The sequence below is a fragment of the Dermacentor albipictus genome, chromosome 2 (genome assembly GCF_038994185.2).
Source record: "Dermacentor albipictus isolate Rhodes 1998 colony chromosome 2, USDA_Dalb.pri_finalv2, whole genome shotgun sequence".
In the NCBI taxonomy this organism is placed as follows: domain Eukaryota; kingdom Metazoa; phylum Arthropoda; class Arachnida; order Ixodida; family Ixodidae; genus Dermacentor; species Dermacentor albipictus.
The window spans coordinates 78,814,796-78,827,417 of NC_091822.1; positions in this window are offsets into that span (position 1 = coordinate 78,814,796).

Below are 12,622 nucleotides of genomic sequence, written 5' to 3' on the forward strand. Positions count from 1 at the left end.
TCGTAAATTTCTCTAGTCGTTCTTTAAAAACGCAACTCCCCCCGCTTCTAGTATTTTTTGACAAACTTTAACACAATTTCCATAATGCGCTACGCTTCAGGTGAGACCAGCAAATCATGTCCTCGCGACTTGATCGTCAGTTTAAAGTAGAGCCCATCTTTACCCGAACTAACTTGTTTTTTTTTCGCTCACCGCTACTTCATGCCTTCCGTCAGTGGAATGAGACTGCAACTAACATTAAACATATTACTGATTATAACGCATTTATAAACGGTCTCAAATATTTTTTTAATATAAACTCATGCCTGTTAAGAATACTATGAAATTGTTTTTCTGATTTTCTTGACACGTTCCATATCCAATGCAATACGTCACCTCGTTGGGCCGTATAATGCAGCTTTTTTTTGTAGTAGTGCTTTTGTTGTGCCATAGCATGTATATCTTGTTATGACGCAATTGTAAATCGTGTCTGAAGTGTTTTCACTTGCTGGTATAATTATTAGTTGCACATTTATCGATCATTTGTCATATTACTTTTGTGGCGACTCAATCTTTGCTGCATTCATTCAGTTATACGCCTAGTTGTGTATGCCTAGTTCTGTATGTTAAGAAGTGGCACAAACCCGTTTTATTGATGATTTCGTTTTTAATTTCTAATGTATTCTGACTTTTAGGGAACATGAATAAATAAGGCGAAAGTCACCTACACGTGACCAAAATTTTGTATCTCACAGTAGCTGCTGAGTTTGCCGAGTTAGATTTTCCTGGATGCGCACATCTAACCTAACAGCCATCTGCTTGCTTCCGATTCGTAGCCTGTCGTCCCGGACGTGTGGTGATATTGTTACGTGGTGGTGTGGTGGTGACGCTGAATAACACAGTAGTAGTACTATGAACAACAAAAATAACTTTTTTGGGGCGAACCTGTGCCCACAAAACAGGCTACACTTATAGCACAACGATAGCGGCGAACACGGTCGGCGATCGTCGAAAATCTGATCAGTGGGTCGAGCGCGTCGGCTTTTATACAGCTGTCGTTGAATGTTCCCGACTAATCGCTTGGACCAGCGTGTCTTCCACAAAGTTCTACACTATTCGCGTCACGCGATGAAATCAGATAACATAAGGTTCGGCGACAACAGACAGCGGATAGAAGCATCAATAACTTTCCAGAAACGTCGGATACATGCAGGCGCGTTCCGCGCTGTGCGTTAACATTTGTTAGGCGGCGACACGTGTCCCCCGCTAAAGACAAGTACACGTGTCAATACCCCCCTCTTAAAAAGCATCGACACGATGCTGCAAACAAACCAAAGTAATAAAGAAGCACTCGCAGCAAAGAAAATAACATAAGGAAAGTTCGTCAGCGTCCGAAAAAGGGTTTAAGACGCACCACGTGGACCACTTCAGATCGTGCGCGGCGCCCCTGTGAAAACGAGATGCCGCCTGGCACGACCTCATATTCCAGTGCGCCAATACGTCGAGTGACCTTTTAGGGTCCGAAATAGCGATGAAGTAGTTTCGCACTGAGTCCTCGTTGGCGTAGCGGGGTCCAAACCCAAACATGGTCACCGGGCTGGTACTCGACGAAGCGTCGTCGAAGGTTGTAGTGTCAGCGGTCGGTACGCTGCTGGTTCTTGATCCGTAGGCGGGCGAGCTATCGGGCTTCTTCGGCGCGCTAGAGATAGGTAGCGACGTCAACATTCTCTTCGTCAGCGACGTGCGGCAGCACGGCGTCGAGCGTCGTAGTCGGGTTCCTGCCGTAAACCAGCTTAAACGGCGTGATCTGTGTTGTTTCTTGCAACGCCGCGTTGTAAGCAAAGGTTACCTACGCCAGGACCGCGTCCCACGTCTTCTGCTCGACGTCTACGTACATTGCTAGCATGTTGGCGAGGGTCTTGTTCAGGCGCTCCGTGAGATCATTCGTCTGCGGGTGGTAGTTGGGTCTTGGCGTCGGATCACGGCTGCGTCGTGTTGAACTGAAGCTGGAACGTCGCGTCAAGTCGTCTTTCGTCGGTGTAGTCTTGGCTTCCTGACTTCATCGGGATGGCGGCGTGTCGTCATTAGGTCGCCAAGATGGTTTCTTCGATGTCTTCGTCGGCGGCGGAGGACCTTCGTCAGTTCGACGAACAGAAACCGCACCTCCATCGGTTGCTGCTTTTAGTTTTCCGGATATGGGCTGGCAGAGCGGCCGCGGGCTGGGCCGGTTTATGGTCGGCGCTGCGGCGACAGGTAGCGGCCTGGTGACGGCGAATGGGACGGTCGTCCTGGGCTCCATTAAGTAGCGGCGAGGTAGTCGGCGATGTCACGTGGGCGCTCTCCAAGCTATGGACGCGGCGTGTTGACGGCGAACCCTCTCAGTCCCAAGTCGCGCTATGGGCATCGGCGATACACATGGCCGGCTTCTCCGCAGTGATAGCAGAGCGGGCGGTGGTCGGGGGCTCGTCAAATGTCCGTCTTCCTCGCGTAGGTGCACTGGGCGACGGGTGGGCGTGCTCGCGGCGGCGGCGGCGGACGACGGAATTGCAGCGTTACAGGGCCCTGGCACGGTCGCGGAGGGGGCCTTGACGGCGTGCGACCGCGTAGGTCATCGCTCCTGGATGGGGCTGCGGTAACTGAGGTTGCATCTCAAGAACTCTAAGCGATCGCTGAACCTCATCTTTCACGATGTCGGCGATCGAGGCCACTTGACGCTGCGACGAAGGCAGGACCTTGCGCAGTTCTTTGCGCACAATTGCCTTGATGGTCTATTGAAATTCGTCGGAACTCAGTCCTTGGATGGCGTACTGCGACGTGAGCCCCTGGCGGTTATATTGCCGGGTGTGCATCTCCAAAATTTTCGCGATTGCCGATGCCTCTGCAGAAAACTAAGCTATGGTCTTCGGCGGGTTACGAATAAGTCAGGCAAAAAGTTCTTGCTTGACACCCCGCATTAGGAAGCGGACTTTTTTCACCTCCGACATTTCCGGGTCTGCGTGCCGGAAGAGACGGACCATCTCCACCATGAAGATCGCGATCGTCTCATTTGGCAGCTGCACTCTGGTTTCTAGTAGAGCTTGGGCTCGCTCTTTTCGCACGACGCTTGTAAACGTTTGCGAGAAGCCGCTTCGGAACAGGTCCCCCTTCGTTAAGGTGGCTTCTCGATTCTCGAACCAGGTGCTGGCGGCGTCTTCCAATGCGAAATAGACATGCCGCAGCTCGTCGTCGCTGTCCCAACTGTTAAACGTAGTGACCCTCTCATCCGTCTCCAGGCAGCTTTCCGGGTCCTCAAATGTGGAACCGCGGAACGTCGGTGGCTCCCTGGGCTGCTGCAGAACTATTGGGGCTGCTCCGGCTGCCATTGGGGCTGTCTTCTTGGCCACCTCTGGACGAACTTCTCTGACGATCTGCTTGGTCGTCTCTGGTAGAATGCCGTGTTCCGGGGGCAGCTGCTGTAGCCGGTGGCTTGCGCGATGTTCGGGGACGGCGCTGGTGTTGTTTTTGCGGTCCGGGCTTGGATTAGGGCTTGTCGGGGGCGTCCGGTACATGAACGTAAAGTACCTCCACCAGATGTCACGTGGTGGTGACGTTGAATAACACAATAGCAGTATTGTGAACGACAAAAATAACGTTTATTAGGCGAACCTGTGCCGACAAAACAGGCTACACCGGCTGCACAGGCTACAGAGTGTGCACAGCGATAGCGGTGAACACGGTCGGCGATCGTCGAAAATCTGATCAGTGGGTCGAGCGCGTCGGCTTTTATGCAGCAGTCGTCGAATGTTCCAGGCCAATCGCTCGGACCAGCTTGTCTTCCACAAAGTTCTACACCATTCGCGTCATGCGATGAAATCAGATAACATAAGGTTCGGCGACAACAGACAGCGGATAGAAGCATCAATAACTTTCCAGAAACTTCGGATACATGCAGGCGCGTTCCGCGCTGTGCGTTAACATTTGTTAGGCTGCGAAACGTGTCCCCGATAAAGACAAGTACACGTGTCAATATGAACGACAATATGTGATCTTTTATTGGCTTTTGATGAAGAGCGGTGCACGCCTGCTGTATCATGATGAGCCAGCGTGGGAAGCTCAAGCCAAGCCGCAACTGCATTTTCTTTGTTGAAAAAACTTATTTCTCTTTTGGAATCCCGTCGAATTGGGTCCCATTGAGCTCTCGATTGTGCTACTCAAGTTAGTTCATCAATTCACCCTCAATCGCTTTACTTCATACAATCGTTTATTGTATTTATCCGATAATATTGTTACGTGTGCGAGAGGTACTGGGATCGTTACCCAGCACCTCCACCAGAAATGTTACGTGTAGAAAGACACAGACGAAAGATGCTATTTACCCGCTATTTACACTGAAGCCAGGCAGCCAGGCTGACACTCACTAGTGCCAAGGGCACCGACTAACTTTTTAGTCGTTCTCGCGGCGGCTCGTCTCTTGAGCATCGCTCGATGATATCGTAATAATATATGGCACGATTGTGTGCATAGATCTCACAGTGTTCGTGAGGCTTTTGACTTTCTCTTGAAGATCTGAAATTGCCGCAAACCTTCTTGCATTTCCCAGCTTCATTATTTTTGCTCCCCTGAAAAATGGGCCTCGCAATTGCTTTGGAGTGGAGTCGTTTCGTGAATAAAATGTTCTGTCGGAAAATGCCTGAAGATACACTTAGATAATAGGAGCCAACGCACTAATTTCGCACAGTGTGTTGAATGTTAGGCGCTACTTGCAAAGCGCATTCAAACCAACCCTCACCATTCTTCCAACTATTCATTCTCAAAGTGCACAAAGGCAACACAGAGGACCATTGAGAGATAACCTTTTTAATTATGAAACAAAATAACAGTAATGTACGTGTACGGTAAAACACGAAGAATAAGAGACGTGTCCAATGTGCTATTGACAATATGTGCTACTGCTGTGGCTCTAGTGCCAGTTAGCGAAGTCGCACGGCTGTTTCTAGGTGTGTACGATGGTTTGTTCGCATGGCAGGATGGTGGTCGCAAATTGTAAGGCTCTTAGGCGCATCAGGTCAGTCGTACATGTCGCTGTGAGCAATTTTAACGCAGTTCTCATCAGCTGTCCTTCACATAAATGGACATGAGAAGGGCTATGAAACAGTCTTTTCGCCCGACTCATTACCAAGCATCCACAGATTGTGGCGAAATTTCCCTGTTAAGCTTTGACACTCAAGCAACCGTAGCGAATGCTCGAAAAGTTGGTCACGCCAACTGAACTTTATTTGTATCCGCCATTGATTCACTTTTTTATTCCTAGATGCTGTCATGCCTGATCAGGGCGATGGTAGAAGTGTTATCTTACCACTTAAAATAAACACTGACGATGCATTTGAAAACAAATATACCGGGCATATACTGGTAACAGAAAACGCACAAGTAACAATGAACCCACCCTTAGTTTGTCAGAACTTAAGAACTGCGCGACAATGCGCTAGTGTAGAACGTAAGGTGCCAGTAAGAATTGAGAACGGAAGATAACTCCTCATTCTTTTCTACAATGATAACATTTGTTGGAAGCCCGTTCCAATATCGTGCTGCTCGTTGGAATAAGGAATTGCGATAGCAATCGTTCGAAACCTGTTCTACACACATTTCAGCTTTCTTTCATGTTTTCTGCAGCTTCGTTCATGGATTGCCCTCTATTAATCAATACAACGCTGTCTTGCGCTGACAGAGGATAAGTCCTTTCTTTCCTTACTTCATGATTAGTAAGGGAATATATTAGGATACCCGATAAAATGATGACATTGAGTAGGTTCTTCAAGAACAAGATTACACGAAAGCAACGCACGTGGCTGAACCGGTTCTAATCTTGTGATAAGTGTCGTTATTTTATTTTATTGTTGTGGCTTGTGCAGTTTAAGTGTGACGTAACATTCACCTCGAAGTACTTGTATTTTGTTACTTTTGGCAGTTGCTTCCTTTGTAAAGCGCCCACAAATTTATTGGCTCGAGTTTACGGGTGATGCTCATGAATGCTGGTTTGCTTTCGTACTTGCTATTTTTGCTATTTACTATTGCTATTTGCTATTTACCACGTCTGGTATACGTTAACTGAATATTCGTCAGATGAATCTTGGTTCCTCCTTCACTTAACTTCAATAAATATGAAGCAACAATCAACAGCCTTGATTTAATGGCTGTAATTCAATGACATTATTCATAAAATATTAAGAACAATTATTGTCTAAAGACCGAATCCTGTGGAGCTCCTGACTGCAATTCCCAAATCACACAGTTGTTCTTTTCAATGCTTACGAACTGTTTGCGATTACCATAGACGCTTCTATCCAACGAACAATGTGGTCATTCTGTAAGGTGGTATTAATTTTACATTGGTCAGTCCAGTGATAAACATCGCAGAATGGCTTCTTGAAGTCAATAAATATTATAGCTATTTGTCCTTTTCATGTAGTCTTGTTCATATTTCCTGCAGGATTTCGAATAGGTCCGTTGCCGGTCACTAACCGCGGCAGAAAATCTGGTTGACATCTGATGAGAAACGCGATAAATATCTTATGTATTTGAGAACAATATGTTCCAGCACTTTACAATATGCGGTGTTGATGCGATCAGACTGTAGTAATAAACTAGCTGAGCATCACCATTCTTTATGAAAGGAATTATTTAACTAATTGCTCATCTTCGTATGGAACAATGAACTTTAATTTTAAGAAATAAAATGTGCCAGCTTTTATAAAACAAAAAAATTGCCCATCCCACGTAGTGTGGAAACCATTTCTGCGGAGATTTGGTTGGATTTTGTTGGCGAAGAACGCATTTCATGCTTAGCGACGATGCGCAAGCACTTCGCCCACGACAAGGTTGTAGACATTTGCGCCCGGGAGCGCTTACCTCAACGTAGAGTTGTAAGGCTAGAACTTGTCGATCCCAGACATGACGACGAAGCAATGACGACGATAGGACAATGGCGGCTTGGCAACACTGCAACGACTAAGGTGCAACGAGAAGGGCGGTAAGCGACAACTTTATGGCTTCGGCGGCATGACGACGATGGCATGAGGACGAGGGAGTGACGATGATGACACATTGGCACCAGGGTCGTTTCGGCAGAAACGAGTACGTGAGGACAGTTCTCTCAAGGTGACATCATCATCATCAGCATCATCATCATCATCATCATCATCATCATCATCATCAGCCTAGTTACGCCCACTGCAGGACAAAGGCCTTTCCCATACTTCTCCAACTACCCCGGTCATGTACTAATTGTGGCCATGCTATGCCTGCAAACTTCTTAATCTCATCCGCCCCCCTAACTTTCTGCCGCCCCCTGCTTGGAATCCATTCCCTTCCCTTGGAATCCATTCCGTAACCCTTAGTGTCCATCGGTTATCTTCCCTCCTCATTACATGTCCTGCCCATGCCCATTTCTTTTTCTTGATTTCAACTAGATGTCGTTTACCCGCGTTTGTTGCCTCATCCAATCTGCTCTTTTCTTATCCCTTAACGTTACGCCCATCATTCTTCTTTCCATAGCTCGTTGCGTCGTCCTCAATTTCAGCAGAACCCTTTTCGTAAGCCTCCAGGTTTCTGCCCCATATGTGAGTACTGGTAACACAGAGCTGTTATACACTTTCCTTTTGAGGGATAGTGGCAACCTGCTGTTCATGATTTGAGAATGCCTGCCAAACGCACCCCAGCCTACTCTTATTCTTCTCGTTATTTCAGTCTCATGATCCGGATCCGTGGTCACTACCTGCCCTAAGTAGATGTATTCCCTTACCACTTCCAGTGGTTCGCTACCTATCGTAAACTGCTGTTTTCTTCCGAGACTGTTAAACATTAGTTTAGTTTTCTGCAGATTATTTTCAGACCCACCCTTCTGCTTTGCCTTTCCAGGTCAGTGAGCATGCATTGCAATTGGTCTCCTGAGTTACTAAGCAAGGTAATATCATCAGCGGATCGCATGTTGCTAAGGTATTCTCCATCAACTTTTATCCCCAATTCTTCCCACTCCAGGCCTCTGAGTACCTCCTGTAAACATGATGTGAATAGCACTGGAGAGATCGTATCTCCCTGTCTGACACCTTTCTTTATAGGGATTTTGTGGCTTTCTTTGTGGAGGAATACGGTGGCTGTGGAGCCGCTATAGATATCTTCCAGTATTTTTACATATTGCTCATCCACACCCTGATTCCGTAATTCCTCCATGACCGCTGAGGTTTTGACTGAATCAAACGCTTTCTCGTAATCAATGAAAGCTATATACAAGGGTTGGTTATATTCTGCACATTTCTCTATCGCTTGATTTATAGTGTGAATATGGTCTATTGTTGAGTAGCCTTTACGGAATCCTGCCTGGTCCTTTGCTTGACAGAAGTCTAAGGTGTTCCTGATTCTTTTTGCGATGTCCTTAGTAAATACTTTATAGGCAACGGAAAGTAAGCTGATCGGTCTATAATTTTTCAAGTCTTTGGCGTCCTCTTTCTTATGGATTAGGATTATGTTAGCGTTCTTCCAAGATTCCGGTACGCTCGAGGTTATGAGGCATTGCGTATACAGGGTGGCCAGTTTCTCTAGAACAATCTGACCACCATCCTTCAACAAATCTGCTGTTACCTGAACTTGCCCAGCTGCCTTCCCCCTTTGCATAGCTCCTAAGGCTTTCAGGTGATGGTAGTGCTTAAATACATTCTGTGGATTTCTGTGTCGAAACCACGATATGATAATGAGCCGAGCCGTAGCGGGCGGCGCCGGAATAAATTCGACGATTTGAGGTTTGCAACGTGCAACAAACGCACGGTAAACGGGAGCTATCGCATTTGGCCGACATCAAAATGCGACCTCCTGGGCCGGGATGTGACCCTGCGCCCTCTGCAATGACATGGCGATGACAGCATGAAAACAAGGGAATGGCGACAACTTTATGGCGATGATGGCTCGGTAGTGGCGGTTTGGCGACAATCCGTTGACGAAGCTGCAATGACGATGACGCTCTCCACAATATAGGTACGAATGCGTGACGATGAACCTATGACAACGACACAATCACGAAAACGGGATGACAATGAGTCAATGACGAAGAATTAATGATGACCACGGAAAAACTGAGCTGATGTGGCAATGATGGCATGAAGAAAATGGAAGAAAAATTATGAAACCATAACACCGAAATAACAACGGAATGATGATGATGGCGTGATGACGACTAATGAGAATTCAGTAAGGACGAGAGAATTAAGGCGGCGAAATGATTGTGACAGCATGACAAAAAAAAATAATGATCAAACCAAAATGAAGGGTATGAAATGAAAACGACGGAAGGATGACTGCATGATGACAACGGCGTGTTTGTGGTGGACGCGGATTTGTTAGTTTGTAAGTTTGTTAATTTGTTAATTTGTTAGTTCATTTGCTTGAAACAATTCAAAATGCGGCGCACAGTTCCCATCCTCTGTCACACATACCTATATGCCAGGCGTGGCCATGAAAACAAACCTTGTCCACTGCGAACACGTTGAAACGCTCTCGTCCTCCGAATCCGACTACTCGAAGATATGCTGCTCAGTATAATCTCTGCCACTGTTGGAGGAAAATGGAGTTTCCTCTTCACTGTCTGCGTCCAAGTGTTTTTTTTTTCTTTTTTCCGGAGCGGAGCTGACATGACTACTCACAGAGGAGGACGCCATCTTTAAATCCCAGTTGACAGCATCGAAACGTAACTCGGCCAAGATGCAAGCTTTGAAGGCGTTTTCTCTTTAATTTTTGGACTGCACCGTCTGGTAAAGCCAAAAATACCTGAACAAAATTCATCAGGCTAGCTTCACTCTGCCTGTTTACAAGCGCTTGTTCCAGCGTGAACGAAACGAGCTCGTTTTCGGTGGGAGCGCTACAAAAGGTGTGGACGAGTTCAGTTTGTATATGTTAGGGAAAGGGTTAGAATGGTAACTGAAATAAAAAAAGAGCTAATTACGGGGTTTTGCGTGCGATGGCAGCAGCTATGGCGTAGAGGTAGAGTATCTGCCTCGCGTGCAAGGGGACCGTGGTTCGAATCCGGGTGCTGCGCGAACAGGCCTGAATTGCGGCCTCATCCCGGTGACCAGATCCGGAAATGCACTCCCTCACCAGAGTAGGATTGGCCACCCCGGTGCAGTGCTTGGCCACGTGCTTGGAAGAAGTAATCGAGCTATTAAACTGGCAAGGCTTAGGAGTAATGATCAATGGCGAATATCTCAGCAACCTTCGGTTTGGCGATGACCTCGTTCTCATCATCATCTGCCGGCTACGCCAACTGCAGGGCAAAGGCCTCTCCCATACTTCTCCAACTACCCCAATCATGTGCTAATTGTGACCATGTTGCCCCTGCAAACTTAATCTCATCCGCCCACTTCTGTCGCCCCCTGCTACGCTTCCTTTCTCTTGGAGATCAATCCGTAACCCTCAATGGCCATCAGTTATGTTCCTTCGTCATTACATTTCCTGTCCAAGCACATTTCTTTTTCTTGATTTCAACTAAGATGTCATTTATTCGCATTCGTTCCCTCACGCAACCTGATCTTTTGTCATCCTTTAACGTTACACCCATCATTCTTATTTCCATAGCTCGTTGCGTCGTCTTCAATTTTACTAGAAGCCTTTTCGTCAGCCTCCAGCTTTCTGCCCCTAGGTGAGTACTGGTAAGACACAGCTGTTATGCACTTTTCTTTTGAGGGATAATGGTAACCAGCCGTTCATTACCCGGCAATGCCTGCCAAACACACCCCAGCCCATTCTTATTCTTCTGATTATTTCAGTCTTGTGATCCAGATCCGCGGTCACTACCTGCCCTAAGTAGATGTATTCTCTTCCAGTGCCTCGCTACCTATCGTACACTCTGTTCTCTTCCAAGACTGTTAAACATCACTTTAGTTTTCTGCAGATTAATTCCTAGACCCACCCTTCTGCTTTACCTCTCCAGGTCAGTGAGCATGCATTGCAATTTTTCCCCTGATTTACTAAGCAAGGCAATGTCGTCAGCGAATTGCCAATTCTGTTCAACAATAATGCAGACGAGTTACCACAAATGTTTGAGGACCTTAGCAGAGTGAGTGTAAGAGTGGGGTTGAAGATTAATATGCAGAATACAAAGATAATGATGAATAGCCGCGCAAGCGAACAAAAGCTCAAGATCGCCAGTAAGCCTTTAGAGTCTGTGAAGGGGTACGTTTACCTAGGTCAATTAATCACAGAGAACCGTTATCATGAGAAGGAAATTCATAGAAGTATAGAAATGGGTTGGATAGCATACGGCAGAGATTGTAAGCTCCTGACTAGAAGCATAATTACCATTATCATTTAAAAGGAAAGTGTACAATCAGTGCATTTTACCAGTGCTGACATATGGGGCAAATACTTCGAGAATCGCGAAGATGTTTGAGAACAAGGACCGCGTAAAGAGTGATGAAACGAAGATTGCTAGGCATAACGGTAGGAGACAGAAACAGAGCAGTTTGGATCAGAGACCAAACGATGATAGACTATATTCTAACTGACATAAAGAGAAAACAATGGAGCTGGGCAGGTCATGTCATGCGCCGGTTAGATAACCGTTGGACCATTAGGGATACAGAATAGGTACGGGTACCAAGAGAAAGGAAACGCAATCGAGGACGGAAGAAGACTAGGCGGAGCGATGAAATTAGGAAATTCGCGGGCGCTAGTTCGAATAGGTTGGCGCAGGACAGGGGCAATTGGAGATCGCAGGGAGAGGGCTTCGTCTTGCATTGGACATAGAACAGGCTGATGATGATGATGATGATGACACTAATACTGAGGCAGAACAAGCGGATCGCAAGGCATCATCACGCGCTGGAACATGGTAGAAAATGGCATAGTTTCGGTACCTGCGCGCAAAATGGCACGACGCGTGAACAAGCATACGAGGCGGAAGTACATCTCTCTACTTCGGCGCGAAGTGAAACACAAAACACGCAGACATTCCGTTTGTGTGTTTATAATTTCTCTAAACTTCAATTCGTCAATTAGAGCAACACATCACAGCAATAACAGATGTTGCCTTGAATGATTCTCGAAGTCACGTGTCACCACGAGCGATGTCAGACTGCGGACACGACTACGTAGGCGCAGGTGCACGATTGCGTCATCGTCCAGCGTGGAGCGGAGGAGAAGAAAAAACGACGTTCGGATTGAAATTTCAGACCTTTCTGCGACGCGTATCGATGTAATTCTTTGCAAACACGATGGTTAGCGCGTTGTATGCTCTGCGCTTGTCAGCTCAAAATGGCCAGACCTGGTGAGGGGCAAGGGCCGCTCGCCAGGTTCAGTGCGTTCATTTAGGCTTTTTAGGCAAAACGTCAATGTTGCGTCACGTTACGAAATCAAAACGGGGCCATCATCGCACTTTGTACTTGTTGCGCCTACGTGATGCGCCGAAGAAAATGGCGGAATGTCCAGAATAGGGCGCTTATTCTATATATCTTATTTTTATCATGCGCAGGAATGAGTGGTGATGCCAGCGATAATAGCAACGCGGCAGCGTCCGTGCTGCGTGGCACGTTTGAAACAGTGACGAAGTTCGAGAAGAAAACGAAATGGTTCGTTAAGAAATGCGTCCTATGAATTTGCATGCCATTCGGTGCACAAGGCT